Source organism: Lepidochelys kempii, chromosome 21 (assembly GCF_965140285.1).
Source record: "Lepidochelys kempii isolate rLepKem1 chromosome 21, rLepKem1.hap1, whole genome shotgun sequence".
Classification (NCBI taxonomy): Eukaryota; Metazoa; Chordata; order Testudines; family Cheloniidae; genus Lepidochelys; species Lepidochelys kempii.
In genome coordinates this window covers 12,562,306-12,587,960 of record NC_136400.1, presented here as the reverse complement: position 1 = coordinate 12,587,960, position 25,655 = coordinate 12,562,306, and the positions used below count along the sequence as shown (strand labels likewise).

At 41.6% G+C, this 25,655-nt stretch overlaps 1 protein-coding gene across 10 annotated transcripts in view; it reads left to right on the top strand.

The window, feature by feature from the left end:
• The first annotated feature begins 206 nt into the window (after positions 1-206).
• Positions 207-25,655, top strand: part of KCTD20 (potassium channel tetramerization domain containing 20) — a 42,244-nt gene continuing 16,795 nt past the window's right edge. The window contains exons 1-5 of one of the 10 annotated variants that reach the window (XM_073319564.2): positions 243-259; positions 7,665-7,743; positions 10,701-10,808; positions 13,006-13,138; positions 16,107-16,152. The gene's annotated coding sequence lies outside the window, so the exon portion shown is untranslated. Of the gene's footprint in view, positions 260-7,563; positions 7,744-10,700; positions 10,809-13,005; positions 13,139-15,999; positions 16,153-25,655 lie in introns of those variants that run through there. The other 9 variants (XM_073319565.2, XM_073319563.2, XM_073319573.2 and 6 more) reach the window with 9 other exon arrangements.

Sequence of the window (25,655 nt, the reverse complement as noted above, 5' to 3'; positions counted from 1 at the left end):
ATATTGGACTACCAAGGACAACCGCCCCCCCCCCATCACTCCCCCTTGGGGCACCAGGGATATCTATCTGGTCACTTCCCATTGGGTCACCAGGGCCATGCCCCCTGTCACTCCCACCGGCCCGGCCACCGCCCTCTTCTTTCTCGGATCTGATTGGCTATCGGTGTCAATCCAGTGGGCCAATCACGTTGAGGAGGGGGCGTGGTTTGGGGGCGGTGACGCTCGACGCCGGACTGGAGCGGTCCGCGGCGGAGAGGAGGTGAGAGAGCGAGGGGGGGTGGGGAGCTCTGTCCCCCCCACTCTGAGGAGGGGTCCCTGGGGGCTGCGGCTCCCCCTCCCCCCCAATTCTGAGGGGAGTCTCTGGGGGTGCTAGGGACTCCCCCCCCACACACTGTGAGGGGAGTCTCTGGGGGTGCTAGGGGCTACCCCCACTCTGAGGGGAGTCTCTGGGGGTGCTAGGGGCTACCCCCACTCTGAGGGGAGTCTCTGGGGGTGCTAGGGGCTACCCCCCACTCTGAGGGGAGTCTCTGGGGGTGCTAGGAGCTGCCCCCCCACTCTGGGGAGTAGTCACTGTAGGAGCTAGGACTGCCCCCCACACACACTGTGAGGGGAGGGTCTCTGGGGGTGCTAGGGGCTGGGGCTGCACCCCCACTCTGACAAGAGTATCTGGATATACTAGGGGCTGCTCCCCACTATAATAGGAGTATCTGGCAGTGCTAGGGGCTGCCCCCTACTCTGGGGAGTAGTCTCTGTAGGAGTAAGGAGCTAGGACTGCCCCCCCACACACACACACACTCTGATGGGAGTATCTGGGGGTGCTAGGGGCTGCCCCCCACTCTAATAGGAGTATCTGGGGGTACTAGGGGCTGCCCCCCACTCTATTAGGAGTATCTGGCAGTGCTAGGGGCTGCCCCCCACTCTGGGGAGTAGTCTCTGTAGGAGTAAGGAGCTAGGACTGCCCCCCACACACACTCTGATGGGAGTATCTGGGGGTGCTAGGGGCTGCCCCCCACTCTAATAGGAGTATCTGGGGGTACTAGGGGCTGCCCCCCACTCTATTAGGAGTATCTGGCAGTGCTAGGGGCTGCCCCCCACTCTGGGGAGTAGTCTCTGTAGGAACTAGGAGCTAGGACTGCCCCCCCACACACACACACACTTTGAGGGGGGTCTCTGGGGGTGCTAGGGGCTGCGGCTGCCTCCTCACTATGAAGGCTTGGGGGTGTCAAATTGCATATCATTTACTCTTTTGCAAAGGGTGCAAAATGGTACTGAATCACGATTCTGTACTTGCACTGGTGTTGTTTTATGCTCACTTGGCAGAGATGTAAATAACTACACAAGGTGCAAGGCAGTCAATTATTTAGTGTTTAAATTTGGATTTACTGTCTATGCACAGAGTTGCAGTGGTTTAACTGGAGGTGTGATTTTTAAACCCATTGAGAGCAGGTTTACGTGCAGTTTCTGTACCAGGGATGAAGTGAGCTGTTGCCCACGAAAGCTTATGCTCAAATAAATTTGTTAGTCTCTAAGGTGCTACAAGTCCTCCTGTTCTTTTTACTTCAATTAGGGATGTTATCCTTACAATAGTAATAATTATTCAGTGCAACCTAGTGTGGATGCAGTTTTATCAGTATAAAGGCACTTCAAACAAGTATAGCTTATTTCACGGTTATTTTGCATTAAATCAGTCAGGTCTGTTTCAATAGATCTTAAATCAGTTAGGAACAGGTTTAAACTGACCTGAAATAAAATGTGCTTAAACAAAAATAAGAATCCATGCAGAGGTGTGCGCTAGCTTTGCTAAACTGATGTAGATTTATGGATAGATAACTCCTTGTTTTGTGTATTAAAATTATCTTTGGAAAATATGTTTTCATTTTCTCTCCAACCCTGCCCCTGCTAATAGTTCTGAAATATTTTTGCGTGGGTTGAGGTATACAATACTGTTATATTTATATGTGGGAAATCATAGCATAGATATTTCTAAGGCCTCTTACCTTGTGAGGTGTTCTGTGCAGGCGGGTGTCTGCACCTGTGTGGAGCCGCATTGACTTCATTGGCTCCAAGAGGTTACAGGGATTTGTCCATGTGGGACTCAAAAGGGCCCAAATCCCTGTCTGCTACAAGTTCAGTCATGTTCAGAAACTGATTTTAGCAGACACAGTTGTGTTGGACAGTGTGGTTGGTATATAACTGTGGATTTTTATTTTTGAAATAAATATTATTTTTATAATATATTTATTTTTATCATTGAAACTGGTCTCTGAGGAGGGGAGCAAGGGATACTGGTCTCAAACTGTTTAAATGTATACCTAATCCACCATGTTAGTAGGAACCACTTTAAAAGTAATTCTCAAAATGGCTAAATGTGTAGTGTAGATAACTCTTTACTTTGTTTTGCACTCCAAAGACTGTGGTCCTAACTTCATACCCTTTTACTGGTTTATGCATTGTGCTACCCCCCACTACCTGGCCTGCATGTATGTTTAGGGAAAAGGATTGAGAAGCAGTTTTATTTCATCTGATCTGTTTGTAAATGAATTCTTACCTGGTTTTCTTGCCATATCTGCTGTCTCTTCTCTTTGACGTGTTCAGTCTTGCCTTGCTGGTAAGCATCTGAGAAAAGGGCTTCACTGCCATCAGCTTTTATGTCTGTTGTCACTTTGTGATTGATACAACATAACATTTTTGTTGGTTAGATGCAGTCTGCCATAGCTCATCAAAAACAACAACTGTATGTTTCTTTTATTGGGGTGGTGGTTTATATTCTACTAGCATAGACAGTTTGGGGGCATGCTAGGACTTGTTCATCATTTGACCTCTCCTTGAGCCACCCGGAAGTGTCTGTCACATTTTTATTAGTACTTCCTTACTACTGCCCCTTTTTACACACTGGCCTTATATCAGTGGGTGGGATTTTTCCAAAGGGTGTTAGGGATACAGATGCCCAATACCAATTTAAAGTGGGAGTTGAACGCAGTTAAAAATTCCACTCCGTGAGCCTGAAGACCCTTGTACAGAAAAAAATTAACAAATAAAAGTTTAAATACTACTTTGCATTTCACAGTAAATTTCATGCCAGGATCTTAGTGCTCTGTGAAAATTAACTAAGCCTCAGCACCACTGTTGCACAAACTGTAAACATCATAATGTAACTGTAGTGTCAGAGTCTAAGTAGGTGGCAGTATTTTATTATTTGCGTTACACTGATGACTAGAGGCCTCAACCAAGGTTAGGGTCCCATTGTGCGAGGTGCTGCACATACACGTAATAAGAGTATGATAGTTTGCGGGGTTATGTTAGTATACCCAGTATGATTTTTGTGAATGTCAGTCTCCATTTGGAGTCCCCTTGATCGCATGCTGCACTATATACTGCTAATGCTAGGTTGCATCATCCCTCTTGTGCTGGGGGGAGGCACCAATATCTAGGTGTTTGAGCGTGAATAACAGGGACATCAAGAACCACCCAGAAATTGAATAGCTTTCCTCTAGCAATGGAGGTTACTGTCAAAGACTCATGACTAGGGCCCGACCAAATTCACAGCCATGAAGAACGCATCACAGATCGTGAAATCTGGTCTTTTGTGTGCTTTTACCTATACTATACAGATTTCACTGGGGAAACCAGTGTTTCGCAAACTGGGAGTTGCAGGCAGGTCGCAAGGTTATTTTAGGGGGGTCGCGGTATTGCCACCCTTACTTCTGCACTGCCTTCACAGCTGGGTGGCCGGAGAGTGGCAGCTGCTTACTGAGGGCTCAGCTCTGCAGACAGCCGCGCAGAAGTAAGGGTGGCGATACTGTATCCTGCCATCCTTACTTCTGCGCTGCTGCTGGCGGTCGCTCTGCCTTCAGACTGGGCTCCTGGCCAGCAGCCGCCATGCTCCAGCTGCCCGGCATAGAAGTAAGGGTAGTACCACAGCACCCCCTACAATAACCTTGTGACCCTCCCCCCCCACCCCACAACTCCTTTTTAGGTCAGGACCCCTCAGATTACAACACTGTGAAATTTCAGATTTAAATAGCTGAAATTATGAAATTTAAATTTAAAAATTCCTATGACTGTGAAATTGACCGAAATGGACTGTGAATTTATTGGGCCCTACTCATGATTCTTATCCGCTGTAATGGCTATCTGTGCCAACAGCGTGGGGCGTGGACAGAATGGAAAAGGCTGAAGGAGACATGGTGTTAAAAACTGCTTTTAAAAAGGCACTCACTCTTTCGCAAACTGGGAGACTCGCCAAGAGGAGAAGACTGAGCAAGAGGAGTGGGGTACTGGACAGTCCTGACTCTCTGAAGAAAGCTGACCAAAACCCAAAGGGTTCTCAGATGGATGAGGAAATGGAGGGAGGGTCTTGCATTCAGATGTTTGTTGTTGGTCCCCCCCACCAGATCTGTAATTCTTGTGCTTGACTGAGTAAAGTATGTCCAATTACGAAATTCCTTTAAAAAGCCTGTGTGTTCCTTGCTTTAACTGTCATAGTCCCCAAAGAGTTAAACTGTAAACCAGAATACACACGAGTGGAGCTGTGGGCAGGGTGTGTTTAAGCTACTGGACAGACCTTGGGGAGGGGGTCTACAGTGGCCTCGGAGTCTAGGCCTGTGGGGCCCCACATCCTGAAAGGGATGCTACACAAGGGTTCAGCACCCTGGGATTATAGGGGCCAGATTTAGCTGCAGTGTCTAGATGCTGATCAGACCCAGTAGGCCTGGAAATATGTGGGATCCAAAGATTGGATGCAATACAGCAAGCCTGGTATCTGACCACAATGAGGGAACTTAGCCAGTGCCGTAACATATAGGGGGTTGGACTAGATGACCTCCTGAGGTCCCTTCCAACCCTGATATTCTATGATAGCATCCCCATCCTGAAGACCTTAGAGTCTAAATAGACAACACAGGTGGGTGAGGCTCTGTGGCCTGCAGTGTGCAGGAGGTCAGACTAGATGATCATGCTGGTCCCTTCTGATCTTAAAGGGTAGGAGAAAGAGAGATTAAGTAACTTGCTCAAGCATGCACAGATGGTCTGTGGAAGAGCCAGGAACAAGATCTAGATCTCGTGTCCCATTTCAGTGCCTTAACCATGAGACCATCTTTCCTCAGTGTGTTGCACTGTTGAGTAAGTCAGGCAATTGGAATAATATCTCGTGCTGAAGATGAGGCTAGCTTAGCAATGGTAAGAGACTATGAATTGTTTGGTCTCATACCCATTGCTGGTAGGAGGTGACATGGACTTGGTATAAGTTATTCCCTCCTGCGATGGAGGGTCTTGGGACTTGTCCATATTTCTTGAAGAAAATCAAATTGTTTGGAGGGTTTTAACAAAAGGCCTGACTAAAACTTGATACAACTAGACAACAATCTCTCTGAAAGGCAGTCTCTGAGATAGTAGTTAAGCATTTGTAAGACCACTATTAATAATTAACATGTTTTTGTACCTGGACGTGCAACCACCCTAGGCTGTGTCTACACTACATAGCCTGTGCTGACATGGCTACAGTGGCCTGGCTATGCTGGCTGAGCCTCCTAGTATATACACAATACATTGTGTGTACACAATGTGCACCGATAGGAGGCGGCGTTCTGCTGAGATAGGAACACCACCACTTCAAACAACGTCCGTTATGCCAACAGAAGCTGCCTTCTCTCCATATAGCTGCGACTACACTGGGGGTTTTATCAGCATAGCTATGTCACTAGGAGGTGGGTTTTTTTGTTTTTTTTTTAACACCCTTGACTGTTACTGATATACCAATTAAAATGTCAAGTGTAGACCAGGCCCGGGAAGGTGTTTTCTTTTTTTGTGTAAGCTAACACAGGGTAAAATCTTAGTGAAGACAAGACTGTTCGTAGTTTTCACACATTAGCAAGGACACTGTGAACTTACATTGGCATAGCTATACCTATCCCTCCTACATAGCTACCGCCGCTCGCAGGGATTGGAGGAATTAAGTAGACGAGAGAGAGAGAGTTCTCTGCCATCAGCTTAGAGCATCTCACTAGCAGCATAAGCTCTGTAGTGTAGACATAGCTGTCGTGTCAGTCAAATGACTTGGACAGATGTGTCCTCTCTAAGTTGGTTTTACAGGGGGTGTAAATCAGCACAGAATTAGGCACAGAGGGAATAAGTGGATTGAATGGGACCAAATTAATCTCTAGTATAAAGTGTCTGGGTTTACCCCATGTGAATATCACTTATCGGTGTACATCTTAAGGTACCAGAGTGTTGTTTAGTTCTTGGCTGTGGGGATTAAGAGAGCTAAATTTGTCCAAGGTAAATCCAACTAACATTTTATACTATCCAGATTAATTTGACAGTGGAATAACCTGCCAAGGGAATATGTGGAAGTAATAGAAACAAGTGTAGACATATTTCAGTGGAATCCCTGTTAGGTCTCTATGAATACTTTTTTACAGTGGCACATAAAGGTTTGGAATAAATGATCCAACAGCAGCTTTTTACTCTAGCTGGGAGTGCCAACATCATTCTTCTCCTACCTTGGTGGGACGTAGCATTATAACATCCCATTTTAACAGAACTTTCTCAAAAGAGACTTCTGTGATTTTTTTTTTAAGTAAATAACTTACACATTGGACATGTTCTGGAACTTCCTCTTTCTGCTTAATGCTTTATTTCACAATTGCAAAACAGTTTATTGCAAAGCAAAACCTAATGAATAAAGCTTAACTGTTCCTATAATGAACACAAGGTGGCAGATAAAACCAACTCCAGAACAGGCTAACTTGGATCTTGGTATTCCTCTGCTACCAATAATTCATTTCATTTGGAAATCTGTTCCCATTTTGTTGCTCTCTTCCAAATAAAACTTGTCAGAATATGCTTGTGAAGTAGGCTGTCATCTGTCTAATCTGATTAAATTGATAATGTGCCCATTACTATGGTCTCTGAGCTCCTTTTTGCCCGAGTGGAATGACATACTTCAGTTTAAATGGACTATCCTAAGTTACAAGTAAAAGCTCAAAATGAATGAATATTATGCCATTTTGACATATAATGTCCAATTGTACCTTCACGCCTCTCTCTGTTGTTTTATCAAGGCTGTGTTTTGTTTTAGGACGGTTTGTGGCTGGGATGGTTTAGTTGGGGTTGGTCCTGTTTTGAGCAGGGGGTTGGACTAAATGACCTCCTGAGGTCTCTCCTAAGTCCAACCCTAATCTTCTATTATTTGGGAATGACTTAGGGCAAAACCGAGATCTGTAACTTGGGGCAAAGTGAGCTACCTTTTGTGTTGGTTTGAAAGAGAAGGGGCAAAGGAGAGGTAAAAAGGGAAAGATGGGTAGAGGAAGGGGCAAGATTAAAAAAAAGAGACGAGTATACAACAGGAGATTATTATTTATAAGTAGGCTTGGCAGAATTCCATTTTTATTTTATTTTTTATCATTTTGACATTTTAAAGCTTTTCTAACTGTTAAAACACAAAGTGTTAACAACACATGTCAGAATTTTGTCCTTGCATCAAAATCTAATATGTTCTCAAGCAACAGGTTTTGTTCTTTTTGCTTTGCTTATCAGTAAATTTAGATTATTATCGCTGAAAATATTTTTCACTGGTTTGTGGGTACAGTGAAATCGATGTTTATTGACATTTACGATAAATCTAATCCTTCCAAGCCTATTTGTGTGTTAATTTTTCATGAAAGCAAAGATACAGTGAAACATTAGAAGAGAAGGAGCAAAGTCATGGAAAAGAAATAAAGGTGTGACAGACACAACAATTAGGTTAGTGAAATTTGTTTTATTTATACATCTTGCTTTTAACATTATTGTTGTGTTTTTCTGGAAAGTGTCCCACAGTTCTCTTCTTTAGGGGAGGGAGGTGAAGGCTAAATGTTTTTGGATGAATCTGCAGTCATAGGTCTAAGTAACATTTCCACACTTAATACAACCCAGACTTAATAATTTGATATGGACATATCCTACTCTAACAGAGGGTGCGTTGTAAAGGTTAGTCGGCTGTTTGTTGCAAGAGTAAAAGGTTGAATTGTACAAGGTACAAAGTCAGACACACTGGCACAGATCTAGTTGAGCGCCCCCTGCTGAATTCTGGGTCCCACCATACAAGACCGATGTGCCCATGAGCTTTCCTTGGGCTGGGTAGGCTCCAGCATTGTCTCCAGCTTCTCTGGCATGCTCCCTGGGCACACACTGTTACCCCTTCACAGAACTGGGACCTCATGGACCAGCTGCCCCGACCCCCAAAACCACCACCCCCAGACACCTGCATTGCTTAAACACATCCTTTCCTGAGCTTCCAACCTTGTGGACATTCTGGGTTACAACGTACCACTTGAGGAAAAGTTGAAACACACAACACAGAAACTTTGCAAAAGGTTCCAAAACTAATCATTCTTTAGTTTAGATGGCACAAGCAATATAGCTATCTAGATGAAATGATAAAACACCCCAGTTTCTCAGGTTGAGTTTTCTCACCGCTCTTGGGTGTTCTTTGGGATTTGGTCAGAGTTCTTGTGGATCCCCATCCTGCACATGGTTTCTCTGAATCATGCAGCCAGCTTCCTTCTTCCTTGGCTGGTTTAGCCATTAGCTATTTCCTCTGCTATGAAAGCATGCCCCTTTGTTCCTCTCTTGCCCCAAGTTTCCTTATAGTCTATTTAAAACAATGTTCTGTCACCTCTGTCTCTTTGTTCTCCTGTTTGGGGATTTTTCCACTCTCCATTTCTCTGACCCTGCAGATAAAGCTGATCAAAATGGTTTTCCAGCTCAAGCGTGCTCCCTACGATTTCTTTTGTTTGTTCAGTAGCTCCTTCCAGACAAGGTACGTAATAATGTGTCAGGGACCTCATCAACACATGGCTGAGTCATTAGACATTAAGGCATTCAATGACACAGCAATTACATCAAATTAACTACAATTCCTAAATCATACATAGATTCCCCAAATCGTCACAGAGACAAATAAAGACTGGGGAGAGAAGCACTGTTTCAGGACAGGGAGAAGTGGGAGAGCAATTATGTACCTTGCATCTGGATTGTAACTGCTCTGTAGCTAAATCATGGTATGGAGTCAGATTTATTCTTCATCATATATGAATTTGCCATTAATAGTTTAATGGAACAATAATGCAGTTTCTAATTATCTTTCAGAAAATGAGAGACCACAATTTCAGAGCCAGATTCTGCCATTTTAATGTTGGGTGTAGTATCTTACTCCATGAATAGCCTCACTGAAATCAGTGGGGCTACTTGCAGAGTCAAGTACTGATCAGTGTGTGTAAAAGTAGCAGAGTTATGCCTAATTCCCATGATAGATTAGGAAAAAGCATGAAATGGTACAGTGGAAATCTGTTCTTGTGGCCATTGTCATGGGAAATGGTATATGTGCAGTACATTCTCCCTGCAGTCTTGTCATCTTTCTTGTATGCAGTGATCTGGCAACATTATGTGACTGACAGATTGGATGGATGTTTTGATTTGAGGATGCTTTGCATTTCTCATTCATAGAACTCAAAGCCCTTTAGAAAAATAGGTAAGCAATATTAGCCCCATTTGACAAACAAGATAACTAAGGCATAAGAGTTAAATGATTTGTCCCAGCACACACAGCAAATCAAACAGTGGCGTTAGAAGGAGAATCCAGATCTCTCAACTCCTGGCCCACTGGTCCAGTCCATCAGCTGCCATCATCAATTGCCATCACATTTCCTAAACTTCAGCTACAGAAGAGCTGTGAGACCAGGGTGAATTTCAAAATGGCCTATCAACGCAGTCCATATGTGAAAAACTTGGTCTTTCTTGTGTTGGTGAAAGGCTCCCTTTAACTATTGCAAATATTTTTATAGTAATAATCATTGACTATAAAAAGAACAGGAGGACTTGTGGCACCTTAGAGACTAACAAATTTATTTGAGCATAAGCTTTCGTGAGCTACAGCTCACTTCATCGGATGCTCACGAAAGCTTATGCTCAAATAAATTTGTTAGTCTCTAAGGTGCCACAAGTCCTCCTGTTCTTTTTGCGAATACAGGCTAACACGGCTGCTACTCTGAAACCAATCATTGACTATAGTCATCCATCTTGGATAGTTTAGACATAACAACTCCTACGTCTTGGCAAAGGGTTAGACTAGATGACTCTTGTGGTTCCTTCTTACCCTGTGATTCTATGAATCTATTTTTAAAAGTGGTATTTGTAAGAAAATGTTTATTCCGTATACAACATGTTTTAATGTGACTGTTATTCTTGTGCGGTATATTTAGATACCATTGTGTAACTGGAGTAAGAGATCAAACAAAAGGGCAGCGGATAGTGACAGGAAGGAGAGAAACCTTGTCTGAGCTGTGAATATAATGGCTGCAGTTTTTTTGTAGAAGTTACTAGTAGAAGAGGAAGATACAGTTTATCTGGGCAAATTTTACAACCGTCTCCCAGGTTATGCATAAGTAATTCCATCTACGGGAACAGCTCAGTTTATGTAGAGTAAATGGGGAAGGAAAACAGAAAATGAAGAGCCTTAAACCTTTATAAAAGCAGGAGGATTTGTTCTTCCATACTGTTCTGCCTGAGAGTGGATTAAAAGCATGTTGTTATATAACACCCTGTCGCAGGAAAGGTTACTACAGTCTAGTCTTATCTACAGTAGTAGTTAATAATTATGAATGAGTTCCCCTAATCTACTGATATTAACAGTTTGGCACACATTTGAAAACTTTCTGTAGTCTAATGCTCATTGGGATGACTGGTCTTCATCAGGCGAGTGACTGTGATTGCAGTACAGACCCAGGAGACAGACGCTCACCGTATCAAAGGCATTTTAGACAGACAAGGTAAAAACATGTCATATTTTGTGACATTTGTTTTGAGCCACACTTTACTTTTGAAAGAGCATGTGTCATTGATTTAATTCAGTGTTTTCCTAGATCTTGTAATCCCGTGGAAACTGGATAAACTGATCATGATTTAAATTATACTCTATGTTCGTCAAATATGCTGTTGTAGGTACAGAATATTAATGACTCAATTCAGTGTAGTTTCAATGTTATCAGTATATGTGTACAGTATTTTTCCCCTGAAGGGTGTTTTCTAATTGCTATTCATTGCATTTTTTTTTAGTCACTGCACTCTTCCCCTTCCCTTCAGACTGACCTAGTGACCAGTGTTGAGAATCATTAGCTAATTCCGTGATCTTCAGATCACAGATGGTTCAGTATACATTTGCTGAAAGTTTTAGTTTTGTAGTAGATGAACTGTTCAAAATTTCTCTGACAGTCAAGTGGAACAGGTTCCTTACATTAAGGTCAGTTTCACTAATCCACCAAATTTCTAATGGATCCATTCGTATGGTCTGTTCATTAATGCAATGTTTCGGTGGATTTGAGCTCGACAGGTTTTAGTTTTTTTCCCCCTAATACTACATATCTGTGGTGTAAACAGGTAGTACAGAAGTGCTTAAAATCTTCATGTATCGTCAGTGTGATTCAAGGCCATTCATTCTCATGCTTTACTAGTCGAGCAAAGTATTGACCATATATGTATTTATGTATGCTACCAGGCACTATATTGGGCAGGTGGGGAACACATTTAAACGCTATCCCAAACTGTCTCTTGCAGCTATTATGAAATGTTGCTTGGAGAGATCAGACATATTAAAAACCATTTTTAAAAGCCGTGTTTGAGACTGTCGCTACCCAATCTTGACCAGGATTTCTAAAACTGATTTTAATGTGGCTTAGCATTTGTATAGTCTTTTACACCATTTTATCCCAGAACCGGTTTAACCTGTGTTTCAAATAGCTCCAGGAAGCACTGTATTAATATTAAAAGGTTGGGTTGTTTTTTTTTATTCTACTGAGGTTAGAATCATAGAATAGAATCATAGAATATCAGGGTTGGAAGGGACCTCAGAAGGTCATCTAGTCCAACCCCCTGCTCGAAGCAGGACCAATTCCCAGTTAAATCATCCCAGCCAGGGCTTTGTCAAGCCTGACCTTAAAAACCTCTAAGGAAGGAGATTCTACCACCTCCCTAGGTAACGCATTCCAGTGTTTCACCACCCTCTTAGTGAAAAAGTTTTTCCTAATATCCAACCTAAACCTCCCCCACTACAACTTGAGACCATTACTCCTCGTTCTGTCACCTGCTACCATTGAGAACAGTCTAGAGCCATCCTCTTTGGAACCCCCTTTCAGGTAGTTGAAAGCAGCTATCAAATCCCCCCTCATTCTTCTCTTCTGTAGACTAAACAATCCCAGCTCCCTCAGCCTCTCCTCATAAGTCATGTGTTCTAGGCCCCTAATCATTTTTGTTGCCCTTCGCTGGACTCTCTCCAATTTATCCACATCCTTCTTGTAGTGTGGGGCCCAAAACTGGACACAGTACTCCAGATGAAGCCTCACCAATGTCGAATTAAATCATTATTAATGCAGGATTTATATTATTCCCTGGTCTTACAATGAGTTTCCATGCCATTTGATGTTACTTGCCATTAGGATGACTGCCCCTCTAGTAGGATGAGAAATAACTTTAAAAAAACAATAGTAATAATTTCTTGTGAATTTAGTGCTGATGCAGAACACCAGATTGACAGCTGTTGGATTCAAATCCTCCATTTCTCCACAGAACAAGTGGAGCTTTGACAGTCGCCATGCCAACTTCATCATGCTTCTCTACCAATGCACCTCAGCTCTGCACGGGAGGGGCCATCCACCGCTAGCAGTGAGAGGGTGTTTAGGCTTCTTGCCCATTTAGGCCTCCGTCTCTCTGTTGAGGCTGCCAACAAGAAGGCCAGTTAGTGGTGGTGACAAATGTGGACATTTGTCCCATTAGCAGCTGGCCTGAGAACATCAAACTGATTTCACACAAGCCACAAAACAGCCATTAGATGGCAACAATTTTTGGCATGACTAGCCTGTCCTGGATTAAAATCTGGAATTGAGAAGGAAAGAGAGATTCTATACATTACAAATCTCCTGAGCTATCCAGGCTCCTCAGTAAAACCTATTTTAAATTAAACCTTTTACATAGGTGTCCCGGCTTATACACAAGACGTGCTTCTCAACATGTGAACCCATCAGACAGCTGAGCAGAATGGTGCAGCTTTCCTTATAAGGCAAGAAGTTTTAAAGATCAGATTTTCCTTTCATCCTTCCCCTGTGAGGTAAGGACTCTCAAAACAGGCCTTAATTTGGACCCAAAAATTGGCAAAAAATGAACGTTGTTAAAACAGCTAAATTTAAAATGAGCTTAAATGGATTGTGTTGTGTTCTGGAGTACACTAGAGTTCAGCAACTTTTAGTTTCAAGAGCAACAGTATTGAGAAACCACTGTGGGCACCACTTAGTTGTCACTTTATATAGGCACCTATTTATGTGTGTTGGAGTAGGTATCGTCTTGGATTGCTTGGTTTTGGTTTTGCACAATTTTGTCTTTGTGGATTTCCAACAACAGATTTCCCAAGAGATTTTGCTAAAAACAGTTATGCTAACTAAATATTTTTATGTGAGAGGATATTTATTAGTCCTATAAATAAGGATGTTATGGAAATATTCCTAGAAAGCATATATTATTTATAAGTGTGCTACGTCAAATGTTTGTTCAGTCATGTAAACAAAGCAAGAGGTCTGTTGCCAGTGCACTGTCGTAAAGCTTAGCTATTATGAAACAGGGAGCAAAACACTTCCAGCTATTAAAAACAAAGAGCCAAATCCTCGGCTGTTGCAAATTGGCTTAACACCGTTGTTTGGAGCTCTGCAGATTTACCCCAGCTGAGGCTGAGGCCCCAGAAAAATAAATCCACAAAACGTGTGATGTTTCCCCGTGACAGCTGAAATTGTGCTAAATAAAACTGTTGTGGTCATCTCGTACCGGAGTAAACAAAATATCACTTACACAGTTTGTCAACACTACCCATACTTTTAAAAATAGACTTTACAGTCTTTTTTTGCTTTTTATAATGGTGTCACTTTGGCATTCACTTGATTCAGCTGGTTATTCCTAGAGTGCCCCTCTAGTGATTGCTTTATCCTTTTACACTCAGAACTTTTCCTCTACTCATTCAGAAGCCCTTGTTTTTCAAGTTACAAAGCCTTTGATTTCAGAGGCATTTCAGTTAAGCAATATGGTATTTCCCTGGCTTGCTTTCAAGAAATCTAACTATGCTCCAGTGTCACAAGGGGTTTCTGCAATTAATAGCCGCACTATCTTTGACATCATTTTCTAGAATCTGCCTTTTTATTTTTGTTTTTTCTCACGTAGTTGGTTAAAAATCAATGGCAGTTAGAGAGCAGCAGCTGAGACAGGAATGAGTTAGCAGTTACTTATTGGGATTCCTTCCAAGGAGAGATGGTGGCTTTTTAAAATCTTTTTAAAATAAGAGTCTAGGAGAGTAACTATTGTATGCTGAATCTGAGGGGGAACCATCGAAAGACACTTCATAAAAAAACAAAAATCTCAATAAGTGATGAGAAGAAATTAAGGATTTTTTAAAGGTTGTCTTTAGAGATTTTTCTCATATAACAGATACATAAAAATCATTTGGATATTAAAATATTTTAACATGTTGCAAATTATTAATACATTGGTCCTGATCTGCCTTTATTTACGCTGTTTCACACAGGTGTAACTCACTGACTTCAATGAAGTCACTTCTGGTTATCTGTAATGTGAGAGGAAGTGTCCTGTTTTAGTTGTACTGTGCAAATATGTGTGAATGTTACAGTTTGCACTAAATACATACATGTCAAAACTTTGAAAGCAGCTGTACATTAATAGTACTGTAATAGCAATGACCTGATATCAAATATTCATAATTATAGTCCTTGCTTCTTCAGGGTGACTGTGATTATAGACATAATAAAACTTGAATTGCCTAAAATAAAAGTATGCTCCTTGACTTGCACCTTTCACATTTTAAAAATTTCCCCCGGTTGATTAGTTCTTTATAGGCACTGCACAATTTGTTCCCAAAACAAAAATACTACTTAATATTCACAATGCAATTCAAAGCACGTTACAAAAATGGGGTTAGTAAATTAATGACAAGCACCTAGATTTTATATGTCCGACATTTTGATTTTTTTAGATAAGCTTAGTTTGTTTAAATTAAAGTGAATCATGTATCTAGTGTGTGTTTAACAGTGCATTCAGATTTAAAATTTACCTGCCGGAATAGCCATGTGCTTTACCACTGATATGAGTCAGAACAAAAATTGTAACTTCTTCACATCTTATAATATTGTCTTTAAATGCAAATATTTTACCATTAATTTTAGCAGTAAAAGACCAGTTCTGTAGTTCTTGTCAATGATATTTGCATCTGATTCTTTCTGAGAAATCCAGTAAAGTCTTACATTAAAGTATCTAGGAACAACAGAAGTTTTTGAATTGGGGCCTGATTTTCTAAAGGGTAGAAGTTCAGAACCACATGCAGTAACGCCTGTGCAATTGTGTGTCCACGTACTGCTGGTGTGTGTGTGAATCAGGTATTTGTAGCTCTCTTGCTCGGTGTCTAAATTGTCATTTGCATACGCAGTTGTCTGATTTATCCACAGTAATTGTGCATGCATATTGGAACCATGATCCAAATCCAGTGGAGTCAATGAAAAGGCCCAGGATACATCATTGCATGTGTATTTATGTGCGTGACTGCATGCTTCTGCCCTCTTCAAAATTTGACCCTTAATTCCTTAATATCTGGATTTAGCATTTGTAGTGGGAGAGTGGGCTAGGGTATGCTGTAAAGTGACATTGAAAACCTAACCATACGGGATCAGGAGCTGCAGTTTTCCTACTAGGCTACTAGTGGAAAACCAACACAAAACAGGTGTCCAAAAGAATGTTTTAAAGCGTCAGGCTTGAAAGAATGTTATTTCGTAGCCATCTGTCCATATTTAAACTAAATGTACATATTCTTGCGTATGCAAACATTCTCTTTCTCTCCCTCTGGGGAGGGGGTGTATGTGTGTGTCTCTCTCTCCTATATATGCTGGGCATGGCAAGGTCTTTTAATTTGAAATATTAACATGAATCAGACATCTGGGTTTTCGGGGAGGAGCATTTGTCGCTGCAGCATAAACAGTTTAAACTCTGGAGCTTCTTTATGACTTAGCTTTTTCCTTGTATTAAAGGTGGATTTCAGATTTCAGAGAGCTATCAGGAACATATGAACTGACAGTAAGTAATTGGGTGTATTTCATTTGTCTGTCATAATGAGTGTTTGTGTGAGAGCTTTACTCCAAGGTTAGAAATAGAATCATGCGTGTTTCTTTCTGGGGTTTCAAATGCTGCAGTTAGGCAGAGTCTAGAATACACGACTTTTCAAATATAGACTGTTGCTCTTCTGGAGTTTTCCCATAGAGATCGTATAAAGAAGGGGGTTCCCTGAAATGTTAATGTAAAATCTCAATCTGTAGACTAAGATATTCTTATGAACTGAAACAAAGTGCCGATGGTTACTAAGGAAGAGAATGCAAAAGAGAAAATGCCATTTTAAAATATAAAGGGATTTTTAAAAATCTTGCTTTATGCTATGCTGAAGTGTAACGTGAGTTTCTGTAGGGCTTGTAAATAGGTCTGTTCACAGAACACAGGATAAAACATCGTGTTATTGATCCCCTTGTGATCCTTTAGTAAAAAGCTTTTATGTGAGGGTTTTTAGGTTTATCCAGTAATATAAAGGTGTAGGATTGTTAATTAAAGTCCCTGGTTGTAATTCTGACCTCTTACACCCATGACTGTATATGTGAAAGCAAAATTTGTTTTCTTGAGTCAACATGTGGACAAAACTCTTATATTTGGAGCAGCTTCATTTTCATTGGCCCTTTCCCCTAATCTAGTAATAACCCAGGTTTCCTTTTCCGTCTGGCTGGGAAAGAGGTATCACTTTCTGAAGTAATGAGGCTAACTTTAAGTGCGAATTTATTTCAAAGATAATTCTTTCACGTAGTGATTGTTACAAGCATTTATGAAACTCCCGTTCATGTGGTATATTAATGCCCTTTACAAGGGTTAGGCTTAAGAGCAAACATTTCTCAAAGGATTAATCCCCAAATAATGGAAACAATGGAAACAGCCTTCATATGGTGGTACCCCTGCACCCGTCCACGCATCATTGGTAGCATTGTCAGTTCTTAGGCAGACGTAAATGTGTGTGGCGGGATATTGGCCAGGAGTGTTACTGAGGCATTTTGGCTTTTTTTGAGGCATTCGGTATAGATCACTGTCAGATGTCTAGATGGATCGTAGTCTGTTCTAGTTTGGCAATATCCTGTGGTCTGCTTGTTTTGGAAAAGTTCACAGTAATCATAGAAATGCAGGGTTGGAAGGGGCCTTGAGAGGTCATCTAGTCCATCCCCAACACTGAGGCAGGACCAAGTAAACCTAGAGCAGCCCTGGTCAGTGTTTGTCCAACCTGTTCTTAAAAACCTCCAGCGATGAGGATTCCACAACCTCCGGTGGAACCCTGTTCCAGAGCTTAACTATGTTTATAGTTAGAAAGTTTTTCCTACTATCTAAGCTAAATCTCCCTTGCTGCAGATTAAGCCACTACTCCTTGTCCCGCCTTCAGTGAACATGGAGAACAATTGGTCAGCGACCTCTTTCTAATCGCCCTTAACATATTTGAAGACTGTGATCATCCCCCACCTTCAGTCTTCTTTTCTCAAGACTAAACATGCCAATTTCTTTCATCCTTTCCTCATAGGTCATGTTTGAGGATAATGAAGTAGCTTTGTGGTTGTTTACCGCTTCAGCAGCATTCTGAATAGATAGCGAGCAGGGCATTGCATTTGCCAAGGCCAGAGAAAACAAGGTTGCAGTAATTGAGACAGGAGCGTTTAGCTGCGTGGATGGCTAGGAAAGGCTGTGCTTTAGCCATGTTATACAGAAAGAAAATGCAAGATGTAATCATAGCCTGGATGTGAGGACCTAGAGAGAGGTCAATGTTCAGGCCGATGCTCAGCTGATGGGCCTGAGAAACAGGCAGGATTGTGGTGCTGTCCACAATGATGGAAAAAGGAGGTAGGATAGAAGGCTTGGGGGAAATATCGACGAGGAAATGGCAGAGAGACAGGCTGAGATTTTAGCCCGGTTGGTAGGAAATAATTCTGGAGTGACGTGGTACAGCTGTGAGTCATCCACACAGGGAGGTAGTTGCATCGGTTTGTGGATGAGATTGCCCAGGGATAAGGGGGCCGAGGACACAGCCCTGTGGAACCCCCAGAGAAAGTTGGAGTGGGGTGTCGAGAAGGATCCTCCTAGGGACATGCTGAAGGAATGATTAGAGAGGTAAGAGGAGAACCAGGAGAGGACAAGGGAAGACAAGATTTCAAGAACACACAGTCAGTGGCGTCGAGGAGGAAGAGGATGGAGTAGGTTCTGAACTTTCGCTAGGGAGAGATCACTGGAGACTTTGGCAAAAGCAGTCTCAGTGGTGTGCCCCAAATCTCTGCCTTCCTGGAACCTTCCCTTCCCATACCATCGGACCCTCCCTACACTCTCCAACCTTTTCCCTCCCAATATCCCCCACTCCCAGGTAACCTGGATCTCCTCCCCAACCTACAGCACCAATGCTGGGCCCTCCACCCACTTTTCCCCATTCCCAGTCTCCCACTCGCCCAGGCCCTCCCTCCCACCCACTACCAGTTCCCAGGAACTCCTATTCCTGGCTCCCTCCCTCCCTCTTCCTTCCACTGTACAGACCTTCCTATATTCCCTCTAGTCCTAAACTTCCATGCACCCTCCCTTCCTCCCACTGCTTTCAGCCCTCCCTGCTTTGTGGCATGACAGGAGTACCAGCTCCCCATCTTCTTCTCCCCTCCCACTGCTCACTCTTTTCCCAAGCACACCTGAAAGCATAATTAGTTCTATACAATTAGATGAGTCCCAGTTAATTTTCATTGTGTGTTAAGTCCTCCTGCTGATCATGTGTTGCCAAGAAAACTCTGAAGATTCTGTTTCCTCTGTTTCTGTAGAGAATTGATATAACTCCCAATAATAATAATTGTTTTGCGTGTAAATCATCCAACCATCAGTGGGAGAACAGGATGTTTCAGTGTTAAAGGTTAAACTGGCAAAACATGGCCCTTAAATCATGGTGTGGATGTGCTATGTTAAACCACTAAAGCCATATTCCAGAGCATAGTTTCAGATTACATTTGTAGAAACAGTGAATTTCTATTAGGACTCAAATAAATGAGAAATGCAATAAACGTTGCTAACAGTAAAGTACTATACGCAGAATAGAGGGAAACAATCAGGCATTTCATCAGACTTTAAAATGTAAAGTCTGTTACCAGAATTTTTGGGATTTACTGAATTGCATGAATCCTGGTGGACATTCTTTCCTTCTATAATTCTAACACTGTTGGCAAAATGAATCCACTGTGTATTAATAGAGCTCTTTCATAAAAAAGGAAAGTCATTTTGTAATGTGTGTGCATGCTGCATCATACTGTAAAAGTGCCCTTTTATTACCTGATTGTGATTGTGACTTTAGCAAAAGAGAAATTTCAATGTGCCATCTAGCATGTATCACAAAAAACTATGTAAAAAGAACCATTGTAGTATCAAGATATATTTGAGATGTATCTTTGTTGTTTGCTTTGGATCTGATTGCATGAATTACAAGAGAAGAGGAGAATGTGCAATGTTTTGTACATAAAAATGTGCTCCAGGTAATTTTGGGCTGTCACGATCAGGGTCGTAGCTAATAATTTGCAGTTTGTACATATGTTGGATCTACTGTTCCTTGGTCTAAATTAATATATATGTAATCTCCTGAAGTTCACACCCAAGATGCTCATTAGCCTACTGTCCTTGTTAAAACAAAGCAATCCTGTCAGTCACCATAAAAGATTCCACAGAGAATTAAACATTACACTTTGTAGTATATGCCTATCTACAGGATACCTGGGGTAACTTCTGTCTTCAGTTCAAAAGAGAAGGAACTAAGAAGCAAGGGCTATGTCACTGCTGTTGTGCTTGTGTGTAGAGATCTGCACGTGACGGAGAGATTCACTTCATGTGAAGTACTGTACCATCACAGCGTTCCACAAAAATGAGAAAAATCCTCTATTTAAAGAAAAAAATCCACCAGCCCCAACAATGCCTGGCAGTATGCCTCAATCTGAATCCTTCTCATGCCGTCAGATATTGCTTACAGCACAAACAGAGCTCTGCCATCACTATCTGCTCATTGCATGTTCTCTATTAAGTCACATAAGTTTTCCCCCTCTCTCTAGCATTTGACAGAGGGATTCTTTTGACTGGCCCTTTTGGGTGTTCCTCCAGCTGCCAGTGGCACACCTGCAGATGCTCTGGCCTTATTCTTAACACATGTCCCAAATATTTCCATCTTCTTTTTTGGTTGATATTAATTTTGAATCGTCATACTGCTAAAGCATGTAGTATTAACAAAGTTTTTTGTCTGAGAATTTCCTAAACGTTTATAAACATTTTACAGTTGTTTAATGACAGGAGGCCCTGTGGATCTGAGAAACTGTTCAGACCGTGGAACTTAGCTGAAAATAAGGACTACAGTTTGAAAGCAGCAGTCAAAGGCATTGTAGGTCACAAAGCAAAACAAAATTCCTTCACATAGCTCACATGTGTAAGAATTTGTTGTCCAGAATTACGAAGCATTCTAGAGAGAGTATTGTGCAATTTATGATTGTGTAATGTTCATAACAAGGCTAAAAATGGAAAAAGGCAGCATTACAGGGCAGGCATATCGAAGGCAAAAGATTATGTAGTGGCTCTGCATTTTTTTTTTAATTATTGAAGGAAGTGAATTGTTTTTCAATAATGAATATTTGAAGTAATTACATATTAAATATTTGGAATAACCTTTGGCAATAAAAATATAAAAGCTCAAACATCATCAATGTTATTGTGTGCTCAGATTGTGCAGAAGTTTCAGTAACAGTAGCTTCAGCTTTGTAAGAAGTCACTTTTTTGCTGTATGTATTTGAGAGGCAATTAGTTTTTTCTGTTTAACAATAGCTCCACTTACTGACTGCAGGCTGAGAATCAGTGTGATTTACACACTGCATAATTATGGTATTACTGCAAGACAAAAACCTCCCTCTGTTAAAAAACATATATTACTGGCACTGAACTTGGAGCCATGGACTCACTTTTATGCTTGAGTGGATAAAGAATGATAGGTTCATGTTCATTCAGACTAGCTTTTTTGAGTGACAAATAGAAAAGCAGACTTTTCTCCCTCTTTATTAGTTTGATACAATTTACTGTGAAGATTTGTTTTTCTGATGTCATTTTCGTATGTGTCATGCACAGAAAGGAGCAAAGTTCAGAAAAGGTAAGGAGCAGAAACAATATAGCAGGTTTCGATTTCTCCCAAGCCCACTGAAACCCCTCTGCACCAGCTCCATTTTGCTTATTATGACTGCAGGGGCACCCAAGGTACAGCCTGAGAATCAGTGCCATCTGGTGATACCTCCAGTTTCCTATATTTTAGCTATTAGATATGATACGATATGGGGAGCCTAATAATTTTAACCAGCCAAAACTCCAGAAGTTTGATTCTGATCTAATTTACATCAGTTGAACTCCATTGGTTTCAGTGAAGTTCCGCCTTTTTGAACTGGGCCCCTGATCTGCTATTGCCCTCTAATGGAGCTGTAAGTGTGGTGTGTAAATCAGCTTTTTTTTTCAATCATATTATGATTTTATTCTGTACAACCATCTGGAATTATTTCCCTATAACTGCAGGCTCAGAAGACAAAGTTGATGAACTCAGCTGACAAGCAATTTCTATCCCCCTATCAAGGAAGATATGAGCATGAGTAAACATTATGGTTGTCATGTGCTCATTTTTTGACTAACAGTTTGTCAACATAGATTTGGGCTGCTGACAGGTTGCCAAGATGGCCTTTTAAATAGCAAATTTTAGTTCCCCCAGTTTTAATTCCACTTTCCTGATTTTCATCACACTTCTGAATCTTTCTCCAAGAAAAATCTGTTTCTGGAGTACAGCCAAATAATCCCTATCAAAAAGGAGTTGTCGGGCTAGCAGTTTATTGAAGCACAGATCAGCACAGCTGGGGGCAAGGCTAATGTGGGTGATGACCTATTCGCCACTGTCAACTGGGGGAGCAACGTGTAACCCCCGGCTCCACCACACCTCTCTGTAACTCACTGAAATCAGAGGGAGGGCACTTACAATCAGCCAGTGGGGCTTGTTCCCCCAATCTTGGCCCTCTCCGGAGTGGTCTATAAACTTCACTGTTCCTCATTGAGACTCCCCGACATTCATGAGGTTCTTGTATACACACTGGAATTGTCTACTTTGTCCTGCTGTCAGACCCTGGGTTTGGAGTTCCATTTTATCCTCTCCTGGTAGAATCTCCTTCCTTAGAAGTTTTTAAGGTCAGGCGTGACAAAGCCCTGGCTGGGATGATTTAATTGGGGATTGGTCCTGCTTTGAGCAGGGGGTTGGACTAGATGACCTCCTGAGGTCCCTTCCAACCCTGATATTCTATGATTCTGTGATTCTCTCCTTCCCATCCAGGTCTTTTTCAGGCCTCTTTTGTAGCTTGAGGATATATTACTTCTTGTTCTTTTGCCTTTCTCTCCCATGAGTTACAGAAATCATTTATCCGCCACATCCCCTCAGTCTTAAGTGATGCTAAATGTTATCACCCTCTTCCCTTTGGTCCCAATTGTGCTATATATAGGCATAGCCTTGTGCTGAAGCCACATTGACCCATGGAGACCTCAGGGAAGAGTTCCTTGCCATAGTTCTCCAACACACAGGGGGAGAACTGTACACCAAATCTCCACCCACCTGTGCTCACCAGTGCTTTGGGGCATGCTCCCACCCCTTCTCACGGGCTGCAGTTGTGCCTGGCTGCTGAGCAGAGGCCCCAGGGGTACGGGCTTCCCTCTGTGTCACATCAGAAACCAATTCCGTCGTGTTTATTACTTCTTCCCTAGGTATAGATACAAAATTCACAAAAGTGGCCCCAATACTAATTCTTGCGACATGCTGTTCCTTCTATATTTTTTTCTCATTTTTCTTAATCTCTTGTGCAATCTTCCTTTTACTCTCCAAACTAGGAATTGTAAAGGCGTAGCCAAATGTGCAGTTTCCTTTCATTCTGGCATGTTCTCAGGATGTGTCTTAGGAAATTGCCGCACGGATAAACCTTTAGAAAGGCGTGCAATTAGAGTACACATACATTCCTATTCTAAATTATTATGTAGTATAGAATTAGGTCAGGCACACCCATTCTAAGTGTGTATTTCCTGCTTAACTCATGTTTCTCATCCTAGTTCCATATGGAAATTTATTTGCGGATTTAAAGGGACGTTGTCACCTTAAAACTAAGATTTTGTTTTATTCATCTTGGTTACACTTTAAATTATTAAGGTTGGAAGAATTTTAAATGTGAGATTGTTTCTTTGTTGCCTCTAGCATCTTGAATGGTGAATTAAACTAGTCACTTTCACTGTTTTTAGTCAGTTTTACTTTTCCTGCTGTCATGCAAAAAGCGCAGTCCTTCAGTGCTGGGGCAGGGTTGCCAAACACTAAGGAAATGTTTTATTCCAAACAAAATTCAGTTTAATGTATGAAAAATTTCCATTAATATTAGGTTTTATAAAACCTCCTAACCTAAACCACCTGGTAATGTCTTTAAAATCTATCAACTAAATATCAAATTTGTATTGGGATAAGGAAGAAGGACATAGTATCACTATGAAAATAAGAGGTGGCAGGAGACAGCTGGTCTGCACTGGGTTTTTATTATCTTTCATTGTATAAAATACTTTGAATATAGATAGAGCCTTGCTGGGATACAAAACTGCATCTGATCTGCAGACCATGTTTGCGGACATCCACATCCGCGGATGCAAATATCCATGGGTATACAGCTGATATCTTCGCATTTGCCGGGCTCTAAATACAGATGAACTTTGGTTGCTGGATATTTATTATTGTGAACAGACTTTAACTATTTTCCTTTACCATGTTCTCTGTTTACAATTATTTTTTATTTTGTTCTGTCATAGGTGGCCCAGTCAACCCCTCTAATATCTGTGTGAGGGGACTGTGTGTTGTGGGGGGTAATCCCTAATATCACAGAGAGCAGGGAAGGATAGTGTAGTAGAGGCAGCTAGCCATCCCCCCACCTTTCAGTACACAACAGGGAAGATCCAAATGGAGGGTGTGACGGGTTCGGTCACAGAGACGCCCTTGGGACTGTCACCTGACATGCTGGAATTATCTCTGAGCCCGTTTTCCCTGCCAGCTTGGGACTCCAGAACCCTGCCTTGTTGAGCCAGACATGCTGGCCTGCTGCAACACAGACCCAGGTCTGTTCCACGCCCCCAAAGCTGCAGACCTTAACCAAAAACTGCTCAGCAGGTCACCTGTCTCCAGCACCCAGACACCCAGCTTCCAATGGGATCCAAACCCCAAATAAATCTGTTTTACTCTGTATAAAGCTTATACAGGGTAAACTCATAAATTGTTTGCCCTCAGTATCACTGATAGAGAGGTATGCACAACTGTTTGCTCCCCCAGGTATTAATCACTTACTCTGGATTAATTAATAAACAAAAGTGATTTTATTAAGAATAAAAAGTAGGATTTAAATGGTTTCAAGTAATAACAGACAGAACAAAGTAAGTCACCAAGCAAAATAAAGCAGAACATGCAAATCTAATCCTAATACATTAAGAAACTGTTTACAGGTAAAATCTCACCCTCAGAGATGTTCCAATAAGCTTCTTTCACAGACTAGACTCCTTCCTAGTCTGGGCCCAATCCTTTCCTCTGGCACAGTCCTTGTTAGTTCCAGCAGACATCTTAGGTGGAAACTAGGGGTATTCTCATGACTGGCAGCCCCTTTTATTCTGTTCCACCCCCTTTTATACCTTTGGCACAAGGTGGGAATCTTTTGTCTCACTGGGTCCCCAACCCTCCTTCTAAATGGATTCCAGTATCATGTGACATGGTCACATGTCACTGTAAGACCTCTTTCTTCATTACCCATGTGCTGTCCCACACAGCCACAGGAAGGCTTGCAGGTAAATAAACCATCTACAACCAATTGTCCTAGTCAATGGGAGCCATCAAGATTCTAAACCACCGTTAATGGCCCACATTTTGCATAGTTACAATAGGACCTCAGAGTTATACTTCATATGTCTAGCTTCAGATACAAGAATGGTACATGCATACAAATAGGACAAACACACTCAGTAGATTATAAGCTTTGTAATAATACGTTACAAGAGACCTTTTGCATAAAGCATATTCCAGTTACATCACATTCACACTCATAAGCATATTTCCATAAAACATTATGGAGTGCAACTTCACAGAGGGTTCCACCTTACTGAGAATCATGTGGAACAAACATCAGTCTGATTGTTATTTAACTCTGCAGAGAGTTTTGCAGGCTGTCTGAAAGATGCTGTACCAAATGAAGCTGTGTCCGTTTTCACTTTAAAATGTTGTAAAAACTGTACTTCCTTATTCCCTGCCAGACTGCCTTTGTAGTGTTTTACAACATTCCTCAGTGAATCACGACAGATAACCCTGCACCTTCCAGTTTTGTAACCAACACAATTTTTCTCTCAATCTCTTGCCTATTGAGGAATGTTTTAATTTTCTAAGTTATTTTAAAATGGAGTCTTCCTTTTCCAGG